We start from the raw sequence: 14,826 nt of genomic DNA on the forward strand, positions 1-14,826 counted from the left end.
TGCCACAAGTGCTCATGCACCTAATACCACCAAATGCTTACCAGTAGGTGAATTTCTTAGAATGAGACGGAATTGCTCTGATGAGGCAACCTTCAAAACCAGAGCATCAGAACTAGAAAAGAGATTACTGGCCAGAGGATACAGCAGAAGATCTATTCGGAAAGCCAAAAGCAGAGCATATCAAACTCCCAGAGCTGATCTATTAAAAGTCATAACCAAGAAATCTGACCAAAAAACACGTCTAATATTGACATACAATGATCAGTCTAACCAGATTGCAGATATAATTCGCAAAAACTGGCATCTATTACAACTAGATGGAAATCTAGCTAAATTTATTGGGGATAAACCTGACATTGGATACAGACGATCTTGTAATCTACAAGAATTACTCACTCCAAGTCATTACATCAAGAAAAATCCCCAGCGGAGACCAAATGAAAAGGGATCATTCGCCTGCGGTAGCTGTTCCACATGCAGCCATATGATCAACAAGAAAAAGACCAAATGGATCAATCTGATGGATTGTGTATATCCCAAAGGAATGAACAAATTAAATAATTACTCCATGTTTATTTAAATCAACCATCAACACAACCGTTTAGTGACTATATTTATTGAATCCAGCCTGGTCACACAGGGATGGTGTTCTAGTAGATAAATTCAATCTCCTTATATACAAAAATAATAATAATTTTTCAATACAAGTCATTACAACTAACCTGTCAATATTAATTTCCACATGATTGTATTATTTAAAGATATTTTCATCTTCATATTCAGTTTCTCTATTTTTATATTCCCCTAATTTTTTCTCCCCCAACTCCTATCCTCTTACCACATTCTTGTTTTTTTCACCATATATATTTACAATTAAGTCCGTGTTCACTAATAGAGGGAATATAGATTAATTTATAGAGAATCCCAATTTCATGTATAGAAGTTTATCATTATAATAATATAATTTAAATTAATATGTAATTATGAGATATAACAATAACCACAAATCTTTCTTTACCCTTCTTTTTATATTTTTTTATTTTCAATTTCATTATTATCATTTTTATTTTCATTTTTATATAATTAGAATTAATCCCAGCATTATTTACTCCATACCAGCACATTTTCCCCCTTTAGTGTAATTTACACCCCCTAATCCGTGATCACCCCAATAGTAGAATGTTCATCTACACCTATGTATATCACCAGAGTAGTCCAACTGATTACCTTATCCTCTATTAAGTTCTCACGCACCTACACATCATTCTTTCACATCAAGTCACTGTTTCCTCTCCCTTTATTCCTTACTCTTGATCACTAAGCAAAGTTTCTATGCACCAAAAACCTAAGTTTACATCACATCCTCGATTTCTTATCACCATATCAAATCCTTTCACCTAGATAATACATATTACACCATTTAGGGAATATAATCAATCTATCCCACATAGAATACAACCATTATAAGATTTAGGCAGAAACGAATAGCATATATGTTACTATTTAAATATACATTTTTTCATATAACCTGACCTTTGATATAAGCATATGGTATAAATCAATTATAATAAATAACATCTCAACTTTGAATATGAACGAATACACAACAAATATGGATAAGTATATAGACATCAATATTGAATCGTTATTTCATTGTATTTATTTTCATCATACCCCAATCATGTACCTATTTGATCTTGCATCCATTTGGAAAGATTGAAAATAAGCATATATACTTTTTCTATTCATAATAAACATTCATCAATTTTTCCATCTCTAACCTTACCAATATTTCCAGCAACCAATCCTGTTTACATAACATTGTACAATTCTGATTGCCGTGCCTCCTCGAGTAAGTATGGCCCGGATTGGCTCCTGATTTTAAACCAGGGTGGAGCTTAGGTGATAAAACACCCGACTGCGCGAGTGCCCGCTCACTTTTGAAAAAGCCGCTATTAGGTTGGCGAAACATGTCAGGGGAGGGTGTTGAACCTCTTTCAACCCCCATTATCTTTTAAACTCAGCATTTAGTTTGGGCCGCCAAAAACTAGCAATACTGCTGTCTAATTTACTATATAATAGAACGAGTCATTTCTACTCTGTGAGACAGACAGAACTTGCTACAGCAACGCTTTATCTAACTTAACTTAGTGTGAATCTGTGTTATGCTTGAGAATTTATTTTTAGAATTTAACTTAATGGAGATGTGAATTTGAATGATTGAAGTGTGTGTCTAGTGTAAAAAGCTTTCGCTTTAATTCTAAAGTGATTCATAAACAAGCTATATTATCTATCTACTTACAAACACATTATATGAGAGTGCTTTCTAGAGAATCTACAGCTTTAATATAATTTAATATCATCACAGTACTCTAGGTTGAATCTATGTATCCAGATGATAATTTAATATAGCTATCAACTGACACCAGCCGCTACCAGATCAGTATAGAAATTATTCTGCATTGTATGCATTGGTAACCATAGACATCAAACATTAAGGGCAACATCCTCAGGGAATATTCAGGCTGCAATTATAATTACCTTTGTAAAAAGGTTCACATATGAAACGACCGGAAGGTCGAGAAACGCGTTGCTGTTTTTACTGCATATCAAGCATATGTTTTTATACTGGTTTTAAATAAAACTGCCTTCTTCGATACCCCCGCTCTTTCGACTGTTGTGTTCTGGTTGGTCCGCTTGCTTGTCTCTCCAATAGAGTCATCGGTGATTGGATGCACCACGGATGGCTATCTCCTGACACTCCTACTACCAGCAGCTGCTGATTGGATCCTGGAGTTCCGGACACTCTCTCCTACTGGTCTGTCTGTCGGGTGACTAAGGTCCCGTCCTGCGCAGTAAGGCATACGTTTATGCCGCAATCCTTGTGAGTACCCCGCTCTTGGGTTTGTGTGTTTTCTCCTGTTCCCCGATCAATGTGTAAACGATACTGTCCCATAAGGCGCCTCTCTTTTTTCTGCTCCTACAGATATTTGCTACATCCATCCCTAAGAGTGCTGCCACATCTATCGAGTGCTTGGTCTGTTCCAGGAATCTTATTGCCCTTACGACTCTTCTCCAGCTGGATCACGGCTTCTTCTGTGCGCACCTCCAGGAGGGTTTTTTTCCCTTACAATCACATAGAACTTTGAATATTGATACATTTTGTTCATGTAACCATATTAGTTACATTATATTATACATTTGAAGCAATTTGGTCAGCACTCCCCTATATAAGGTGTTACAGTCTTAACTAAGTACAATAAACCTAGCACCCACCATACATACAATAAGTTACATCACCTTCTGAGAGTGACAGACTGCCAATAAAGCTAACTAACAGACTGTGAATTAGTATGTGTCAACTATTTTGTATTACCAGACAATAATTTAAACCAAAGTACAGATTGCAGGTACAAGGTAATCTAAGCACATGAGCCAATGACAAAAGACATCAAGCAACTATAAGTATAAAATCCGGGTACTTCACCTACATTTATTTTCATAAATAATTGCTCATCTATCTGAGCATAATTTTCTCACCACAATTTACAGTACTACTCTAATCAAGAGAAAAATATAATAGGCTTAAGATAAACAATTTGATAAACTTAAAAGTACCTAACCTATTGCTGAGTTATATTGATACTCAGAAAAAAACAACACATATTGGGGCCTAGTTATCAAGCCGTCAACCTCAAATACACTGGAATTCCACAGCGTATTTGTGGCGAGGCTGATACGCCTTAGTTATCAAAGGCTCGAGACCGGCAAAAGTAGAATTTTGTGACGTAAACTTCGATCCGCCGGACTCAGTCCGACACAGATCGATTCTTACGTCACTCCAGATGTTCCGCACACAAGTGCGGCACAATCTCACTACTTTTGCTAGTTATCAAATGACTAGCAGGTACACTCGGCACTTTTACGGCCCAGCGTACCTGGTTTTCAAACCGCCACCCCTGGAGGCGGCGGATCCCATAGGAATCAATGGGAGTCTGACCATAGCGAAAGTACAAGTTCGCTGCTGACAGACATCCCATTGATTTCTATGGGAGCTGTCTGCACCTAACACCCTAACATGTACCCCGAGTCTAAACACCACTAATCTGCCCCCCTACACCGCCGCAACTAAATAAAGTTATTACCCCCTAAACCGCCGCTCCCGGAGCCCACCGCAAGCTACTCTATACATATTAACCCCTAAACCGCCGCTCCCGGAGCCCACCGCAACTATAATATATGTATTAACCCCTAAACCGCCGCTCCCGGAGCCCACCGCAACTATAATAAATGTATTAACCCCTAAACCGCCGCTCCCTGAACCCGGCGCAACCTATATTAAATGTATTAACCCCTATCCTGCCCCCGCTACACCGTCGCCACCTATAATAAATTTATTAACCCCTAATCTGCCCCCCCTACACCGTTGCCACCTATAATAAATTTATTAACCCCTAATCTGCCCCCCTACACCGTCGCCACCTGTAATAAATTTATTAACCCCTATCCTGCCCCCACTACACCGTCGCCACCTATAATAAATTTATTAACCCCTATCCTGCCCCCCACTACGCCGCCGCCACTGTAATAAAATTATTAACCCCTAAACCTAAGTCTAACCCTAACCCTAACGCCCCCCTAACTTAAATATTAATTAAATAAATCTAAATAAATTAACTCTTATTAACTAAATGAATCCTATTTAAAACTAAATACCTACCTTTAAAATAAACCCTAATATAGCTACAATATAAATAATAATTATATTCTAGCTATCTTAGGATTTATTTTTATTTTACAGGTACCTTTCAATTTATTTTAACTAGGTACAATAGCTATTAAATAGTTATTAACTATTTAATAGCTTACCTAGCTAAAATAAACTGAAATTTACCTGTAAAATAAATCCTAACCTAAGTTACAATTACACCTAACACTACACTATACTTTAATAAATTATTCCTATTTAAAAATAAATACTTACCTGTAAAATAAACCCTAAGATAGCTACAATATAATTAATAATTATATTGTAGCTATCTTAGGATTTATATTTATTTTACAGGTAACTTTGTATTTATTTTAGCTAGTTAGAATAGTTATTAAATAGTTATTAACTATTTAATAACTACCTAGCTAAAAGAAATACAAAATTACCTGTAAAATAAATCCTAACCTAAGTTACAATTAAACCTAATACTACACTATCATTAAATTAATTAAATAAACTACCTACAAATAACTACAATTAAATACAATTACATAAACTAACTAAAGTACAAAAAATAAAAAAAGCTAAGTTACAAAAAATAAAAAAATAAGTTACAAACATGTTAAAAATATTACAACAATTTTAAGCTACTTACACCTAATCTAAGCCCCCTAATAAAATAACAAACCCCCCCAAAATAAAAAAATGCCCTACCCTATTCTAAATTAAATAAAGTTCAAAGCTCTTTTACCTTACCAGCCCTTAAAAGGACCATTTGTGGGGGCATGCCCCAAAGAAAACAGCTCTTTTGCCTGTAAAAGAAAAATACAACCCCCCCAACATTAAAACCCACCACCCACATACCCCTAATCTAACCCAAACCCCCCTTACAAAAACCTAACACTAATCCCCTGAAGATCATCCTACCTTGTCTTCACTCAGCCGAGCAGCGATGGAACCGAAGTGGACATCCGGAGCGGAAGAAGTTAATCCTCCAAGCGGCGCTGAAGAAATCTTCCATCCGATGAAGTCATCATCCATGCGGCGCTGAAGAAAAGTCTTCGATCCGGCCGATGTCATCTTCAAAGAGACGCTGAAGAGGTCTTCTATCCGGGCGATGTCATCTTCCAAGCCGGGTCTTGAATCTTCCTTCCGCCGAATAGTGTTAGGTGTAATTGTAACTTAGGTTAGGATTTATTTTACAGGTAAATTTCAGTTTATTTTAGCTAGGTAAGCTATTAAATAGTTAATAACTATTTAATAGCTATTGTACCTAGTTAAAATAAATTGAAAGGTACCTGTAAAATAAAAATAAATCCTAAGATAGCTAGAATATAATTATTATTTATATTGTAGCTATATTAGGGTTTATTTTATAGGGAAGTATTTAGTTTTAAATAGGATTCATTTAGTTAATAATAGAAATATTATTTAGATTTATTTAATTAATATTTAAGTTAGGGGGGTGTTAGGGTTAGGGTTAGACTTAGGTTTAGGGGTTAATAATTTTATTACAGTGGCGGCGGCGTAGTGGGGGGCAGGATAGGGGTTAATAAATTTATTATAGGGGGCGACGGTGTAGGGGAGGCAGATTAGGGGTTAATAAATTTATTATAGGTGACGACGGTGTAGGGGGGGCAGGATAGGGGTTAATAGGTTTAATATAGGTTGCGGCGGGTTCAGGGAGTGGCGGTTTAGGGGTTAAACTATTTATTTAGTTGCGGAGAGGTGCGGGATCAGCAGGATAGGGGTTAATAACTTTATAATAGAGGGCGACGGTGTAGGGGGGGCCGGATAGGGGTTACTAGGTATACTGTAGGTGGCAGCGGTGTCCGGGAGCGGCGGTTTAGGGGTTAATACATTTATAAGAGTTGCGGCAGGGTCTAGGAGCAGCGGTTTAGGGGTTAATACATTTATAAGAGTTGCGGCGGGGTCTAGGAGCGGCGGTTTAGGGGTTAGTAACTTTATTGAGTTGCGGGGGGCTCCGGGGGCGCCGGTATAGGGATAGAACAGTGTAGTTTAGTGTGGGTGCTTAGTGACAGGCTAGCAATAAAGCTGGGAAAAAGCCGAAGAGCAGCGAGATCGGATGAGTGATAACTCTCACAGTCCACTGCTCATCGCCCCGCGGCTTTTTGACAGCTTTATTTGATAACTTAGGCGTATTTTTTCAGGTCCGCGGCGGCGAAGGTTTTTTAATGAAACTAATAAAGGTTAAATTTTAATTCAAATCACCAACTTCATCCTACTAATGGTGTTCTAATCATAAACTTACAAGGGCAGAATGAAGTGCTAAAGAAATGCATACTTTTCCAACCTCTATGTTGATTCTGTCCTTCTATTCTCTGGATGTTGTAAGAGCTTTGAAATATTATGTTGAAGCTACTAAAGATTTCAGGAAGACTTCTAGTCTATTTGTTGTCTTTTCTGGTTCTAGGAAAGGTCAGAAAGCTTCTGCCATTTTCTTGGCATCCTGGTTAAAGCTTTTGATTCATCAGGCTTATTTGGAGTCAGGTCAGGCCCCGCCTCAGAGAATCACAGCTCATTCTACTAGATCAGTTTCCACTTCGTGGGCTTTTAGGAATGAAGCTTCAGTTGATCAGATTTGTAAAGCAGCAACTTGGACTTCTTTGCATACATTTACAAAATTTTACCGTTTTTATGTATTTGCCTCTTCAGAAGCAGTTTTTGGTAGAAAAGTTCATCAGGCAGCTGTTTTAGTTTGATTCCTCTGCTTATGTTTTAAGTGTTTTCTTTTCAATTATGAGAAAAACTTATATTTTTGGATGTGGGTTTAATTATTTCAGCGTAAAATGGCTGTTTTTATTTTTATCCCTCCCTCTCTATTGACTCTTCTGTGGAGTACCACATCTTGGGTATTACTATCCCATACGTCACTAGCTCATGGACTCTTGCCAATTACATGAAACAAAACATAATTTATGTAAAAACTTACTTGATAAATTCATTTCTTTCATATTGGCAAGAGTCCATGAGACCCATCCTTTTTATGGTGGTTATTTTTTTTGTATAAAGCACAATTATATTTCCAGTTCCTTTTTTTATGCTTTTTACTCCTTTTTCTATCACCCCACTACTTGGCTATTCATTAAACTGGGTGTGGTGAGGGGTGTATTTATAGGGATTTTGAGGTTTGGGAAACTTTGCCCCTCCTGGTAGGGTTGTATATACCATACGTCACTAGCTCATGGACTCTTGCCAATGTGAAAGAAATTAATTTATCAGGTAAGTTCTTACATAAATTATTTTTTTTCACGTAGAAGATTTTTGTGGTCAAATGATTAGTGCTCTGTTTGCTGTATTTTCAGATCTTCACATTTGAAGGATTATATCATCTAGGGTCCTTGTAGATTTTAATCTATAAAAAGTAAAAATTAAGTTTTAAAGGAGATGGAAGTGCACCATAGAAACTATCTTTCCCTTTCTTTTTGGTCAATTGAGGCTTATGAGAGGTGGTTGCACAATTTATATAATCCTTTCTTTTTGTTCTTAAATAATGCACCAGCAAAAAAAAACTGAGTATATTTTCTCCTTTTCCAGTATTTCTCCGAACCTTTACTGGCTACAAGGTCTAGACCTTAGCTTGCAGGAATAAAGGAGAAAAAAAACTATTTCTTTTTTTTTTTTTTTTTTTTTAACCTGCAGTTGGTGCATCAGTTATTTGTCACTTGGTTAATGCTCATTAATATCAAGTAGGGTTGCACCAATACCGATACTAGTATAGGTATCGGTACCGATACCAAGTACTTGCATGAGTACTTGTACTCGTGTAAATGCACCGATACTTAAACCAATACCTCCACTTACTACCCATATGCTATCTTGTGGTGTTTTTTTCAAACTGCATGTTCCCATTTCATTTAAAGCTGGAGTGAAGACTAAACTAAAAATTGTTTACTACTGTTCTGTCAATACAAATTGCTCTTATTGTAGGAGAGATCACTGTACTGCGTTCAGACAAACCCCTGAAGTACTGGGCAGTTAATAAACTGAGATTTCCAGCTCTGGCTAAAATGGCCCAAAAATATATTTCTGTCCCATGCAGTAGTGTGGAAAGTTGAACCTCCTTACTGATAGCAAAAACAGACTTATAGCTGAACATGCAGAGATGCTTCTGTTGCTAGATTGCCTTTTATACTGCTAGTTCTCATCTTGCACAATTATGTTCAAAACACACTGTACTCTGAGGAACATCTTAGCTTATATAATTGCAGGAAGCGTACTCATAGGAAAAATTAAGTTAATCCCAATGAACACTCAGGGGGCTACTTATCAAGCCGTCTACTTTTCTGGCTTCGCCGGCCCAATACGTCCGCCTAAGCTCGCCTACCTTCGCCGCCGCGGACCTTGAATACGTTCGCCTAAGTTATCAAATAAAGCTGTCAAAAAGCCGCGGGGCGATGAGCAGCGGACTGTGACAGTTATCACTCATCCGATCTCGCTGCCCTTCGGCTTTTTCCCAGCTTTATTGCTAGCCTGTCACTAAGCACTCACACTAAACTACACTGTTCTACCCCCTATACCGGCGCCCCCGGAGGCCCCCGCAACTAAATAAAGTTACTAACCCCTAAACCGCCGCTCCTAGACCCCGCCGCAAGTCTTATAAATGTATTAACCCCTAAACCGCCGCTCCTAGACCCCGCCGCAAGTCTTATAAATGTATTAACCCCTAAACCGCCGCTCCTAGACCCCGCCGCAAGTCTTATAAATGTATTAACCCCTAAACCGCCGCTCCCGGACACCGCTGCCACCTACATTATACCTAGTAACCCCTATCCTGCCCCCCTATACCGTCGCCCTCTATTATAAAATTATTAACCCCTATCCTGCTGATCCCGCACCTCTCCGCAACTAAATAAATAGTTTAACCCCTAAACCGCCGCTCCATGAACCCGCCGCAACCTATAATAAATTTATTAACCCCTATCCTGCCCCCCACTACGCCGCCGCCACTGTAATAAAATGATTAACCCCTAAACCTAAGTCTAACCCTAACCATAACGCCCCCCTAACTTAAATATTAATTAAATAAATCTAAATAAATTAACTCTTATTAACTAAATGAATCCTATTTAAAACTAAATACTTACCTTTAAAATAAACCCTAATATAGCTACAATATAAATAATAATTATATTCTAGCTATCTTAGGATTTATTTTTATTTTACAGGTACCTTTCAATTTATTTTAACCATGTACAATAACTATTAAATAGTTATTAACTATTTAATAGCTTACCTAGCTAAAATAAAGAGAAATGTACCTGTGAAATAAATCCTAACCTAAGTTACAATTACACCTAACACTACACTATACTTTAATAAATTATTCCTATTTAAAAATAAATACTTACCTGTAAAATAAACCCTAAGATAGCTACAATGTAATTAATAATTATATTATAGCTATCTTAGGATTTATATTTATTTTACAGGTAACTTTGTATTTATTTTAGCTAGTTAGAATAGTTATTAAATAGTTATTAACTATTTAATAACTACCTAGCTAAAAGAAATACAAAATTACCTGTAAAATAAATCCTAACTTAAGTTACAATTAAACCTAATACTACACTATCATTAAATTAACTAAATAAACTACCTACAAAGAACTACAATGAAATACAATTACATAAACTAACTAAAGTACAAAAAATAAAAAAAGCTAAGTTACAAAAAATAAAAAATTAAGTTACAAACATGTTAAAAATATTACAACAATTTTAAGCTACTTACACCTAATCTAAGCCCCCTAATAAAATAACAAACCCCCCCAAAATAAAAAAAATCCCTACCCTATTCTAAATTACATAAATTTCAAAGCTCTTTTACCTTACCAGCCCTTAAAAGGGCCATTTGTGGGGGCATGCCCCAAAAAGTTCAGCTCTTTTGCCTGTAAAATAAAAATACAACCCCCCCCCCAACATTAAAACCCACCACCCACATACCCCTAATCTAACCCAAACCCCCCTTACAAAAACCTAACACTAATCCCCTGAAGATCATCCTACCTTGAGTCGTCTTCACTCAGCCGAGCCACCGATGGAACTGAAGAGGACATCCGGAGCGGAAGAAGTTAATCCTCCAAGCGGCGCTGAAGAAATCTTCCATCCGATGAAGTCATCATCCAGGCGGCGCTGAAGAAGTCTTCGATCCGGCCGATGTCATCTTCAAAGAGGCGCTGAAGAGGTCTTCTATCCGGGCGAAGTCATCTTCCAAGCCGGGTCTTCAATCTTCCTTCCGTCGACGCGGAACCACCTTCTTCACCGACGGACTACGACGAATGACGGCTCCTTTAAGGGACGTCATCCAAGATGGCGTCCCCTCAATTCCGATTGGCTGATAGGATTCTATCAGCCAATCGGAATTAAGGTAGGAAAATCTGATTGGCTGATGGAATCAGCCAATCAGATTGAGCTCGCATTCTATTGGCTGTTCCGATCAGCCAATAGAATGCAAGCTCAATCTGATTGGCTGATTGGATCAGCCAATCGGATTGAACTTGAATCTGATTGGCTGATTCCATCAGCCAATCAGATTTTCCTACCTTAATTCCGATTGGCTGATAGAATCCTATCAGCCAATCGGAATTGAGGGGACGCCATCTTGGATGACGTCCCTTAAAGGAGCCGTCATTCGTCGTAGTCCGTCGGTGAAGAAGGTGGTTCCGCGTCGGCGGAAGGAAGATTCAAGACCCGGCTTGGAAGATGACTTCGCCCGGATAGAAGACCTCTTCAGCGCCTCTTTGAAGATGACATCGGCCGGATCGAAGACTTCTTCAGCGCCGCCTGGATGATGACTTCATCGGATGGAAGATTTCTTCAGCGCCGCTTGGAGGATTAACTTCTTCCGCTCCGGATGTCCTCTTCAGTTCCATCGGTGGCTCGGCTGAGTGAAGACGACTCAAGGTAGGATGATCTTCAGGGGATTAGTGTTAGGTTTTTGTAAGGGGGGTTTGGGTTAGATTAGGGGTATGTGGGTGGTGTGTTTTAATGTTGGGGGGGGGTTGTATTTTTATTTTACAGGCAAAAGAGCTGAACTTTTTGGGGCATGCCCCCACAAATGGCCCTTTTAAGGGCTGGTAAGGTAAAAGAGCTTTGAAATTTATGTAATTTAGAATAGGGTAGGGATTTTTTTTATTTTGGGGGGGTTTGTTATTTTATTAGGGGGCTTAGATTAGGTGTAAGTAGCTTAAAATTGTTGTAATATTTTTAACATGTTTGTAACTTAATTTTTTATTTTTTGTAACTTAGCTTTTTTTATTTTTTGTACTTTAGTTAGTTTATGTAATTGTATTTCATTGTAGTTCTTTGTAGGTAGTTTATTTAGTTAATTTAATGATAGTGTAGTATTAGGTTTAATTGTAACTTAAGTTAGGATTTATTTTACAGGTAATTTTGTATTTCTTTTAGCTAGGTAGTTATTAAATAGTTAATAACTATTTAATAACTATTCTAACTAGCTAAAATAAATACAAAGTTACCTGTAAAATAAATATAAATCCTAAGATAGCTATAATATAATTATTAATTACATTGTAGCTATCTTAGGGTTTATTTTAAAGGTAAGTATTTAGTTTGAAATAGGATTCATTTAGTTAATAAGAGTTAATTTATTTAGATTTATTTAATTAATATTTAAGTTAGGGGGCGTTAGGGTTAGGGTTAGGTTTAGGGGTTAATCATTTTATTACAGTGGCGGCGGCGTAGTGGGGGGCAGGATAGGGGTTAATAAATTTATTATAGGTGGCGACGGTGTAGGGGGGGCAGATTAGGGGTTAATAAATGTATTATAGGTGGCGACGGTGTAGGGGGGGCAGGATAGGGGTTAATACATTTAATATAGGTTGCGGCGGGTTCAGGGAGCGGCGGGTTAGGGGTTAATACATTTATTATAGTTGCGGTGGGCTCCGGGAGCGGCGGTTTAGGGGTTAATATGTATAGAGTAGCTTGCGGTGGGCTCCGGGAGCGGCGGTTTAGGGGGTAATAACTTTATTTAGTTGCGGCGGTGTAGGGGGGGTCAGATTAGTGGTGTTTAGACTCGGGGTACATGTTAGGGTGTTAGGTGTAGACAGCTCCCATAGAAATCAATGGGATGTCTGTCAGCAGCGAACTTGTACTTTCGCTATGGTCAGACTCCCATTGATTCCTATGGGATCCGCCGCCTCCAGGCTGGCGCTTTGAAAACCAGGTACGCTGGGCCGTAAAAGTGCCGAGCGTACCTGCTAGTTTTTTGATAGCTAGCAAAAGTAGTGAGAATGTGCCGCACATCTGGAGTGACGTAAGAATCGATCTGTGTCGGACTGAGTCCGGCGGATCGAAGCTGACGTCACAAAATTCTACTTTTGCCGGTCTCGAGCCTTTGATAACTAAGGCGTATCAGCCTCGCCACAAATACGCTGCGGAATACGCAGCGTATTTGAGGTTGACGGCTTGATAACTACCCCCCTCATCCTGCAATTATAGGACTAGATTAAGATTGCATTTGATTGGTAAGCTTTACCAATGCTCTGTTCACATTTCCAACTCCATAGCCTTTAATGGAGTAGGACGTGTAATGAGAGCATTGGTAAAGCTTGCCAGTCAAATGTAATCTAGCCCATAGTGTTGTTCGCCATGATTAAACATTATTCTGTTCTATTTTTTACTGTATGGCACTTTTGGTTGGTTGCAATTTTATATTTGTGATTTATTGTTAAAAAAAATTTATTGCAATATTTTTATTTCTAAACATGTTCTGTGAACTTTGTGACAAATAAAACCTGTTTTATTATTTCATAATGTCTTTTGAGATACAGTCCTTAATAATTATAAAGAAGGAATATTAAATAATTAGTCTGTATTGTGCTTGGTAACCTGTCACATGACATAAAAAAAGTATTGGTAATTGGTATCGGTACTTGTACTTGGTCTTAAAAAAATGGTATCGGTGCAACCCTAATATCAAGAATTCAAAGGAGGTCTAGTGTTTCTTGTTCTGAATGATTATTTTTCTCTTTTTTTTCTGACATTCATTTTCTATTTTAGTTTTTTCAATGATTAGCTTCCTGATTTTTACCATCTACTTAAAATAACTCTATGGGGAAAATGTAGCATGAGCAGGGGCGGACTGAGACCAATCAGGGCCCCCGGGCAAAAGTGTGGCAGGGCCCCCCACCCACCTAATCTGCCCCTCCCCCACCCTAATGCCCTTCCCACGCCATATGCCCCTCCCCCACCCTCATGCCTATTGCTCATTTTTAATTTTTATCACATTGGTTTTGAAATTTATATTTTGTTGTTTTTTGTACACCTTTACACCCAATTTTTTTCTTGGACCACTTTTTACTTTTTTAACACACACCTCTAGTCCCTTTATTTTTCACATTTCATTGCACACATTACCACTTATTTATCAGCAGTCTGACACTCAATTTCACGAAGATGCAATCTAGAGAAGCTCAAAAAGATTGGGCTTCAATCTATTAAAAGATTCTTCTACAAACACCACTGATGTCAGATAAAATGGATTATGGATAATGGATTGGTAGAATAATATACTAATACTCTGATGTATGGGCAATACAGAGGATGACAATGGGGTCTTATAAATTTAGTGGTAATATAAGGGCAGAGGGTAATGGAGTTAAGATATATATATATGTGGGTAATATAAGGGCAGACTTACAGCTAGATTTGGAGTTTGGCGTTAGCCGTGAAAACCAGCGTTAGAGGCTCCTAACGCTGGTTTTAGGCTACCTCCGGTATTTGGAGTCACTCAAAAAAGGGTCTAACGCTCACTTTTCAGCCGCGACTTTTCCATACCGCAGATCCCCTTACGTCAATTGCGTATCCTATCTTTTCAATGGGATTTTTCTAACTCCGGTATTTAGAGTCTTGGCTGAAGTGAGCGTTAGAAATCTAACGACAAAACTCCAGCCGCAGAAAAAAGTCCGTAGTTAAGAGCTTTCTGGGCTAACGCCGGTTCATAAAGCTCTTAACTACTGTGCCCTAAAGTACACTAACACCCATAAACTACCTATGTACCCCTAAACCGAGGTCCCCCCACATCGCCGCAACTCGATTAAATTTTTTTAACCCCTAATCTGCCGACCGCCA

This window comes from Bombina bombina, chromosome 6 (genome assembly GCF_027579735.1).
Source record: "Bombina bombina isolate aBomBom1 chromosome 6, aBomBom1.pri, whole genome shotgun sequence".
NCBI lineage: Eukaryota > Metazoa > Chordata > Amphibia > Anura > Bombinatoridae > Bombina > Bombina bombina.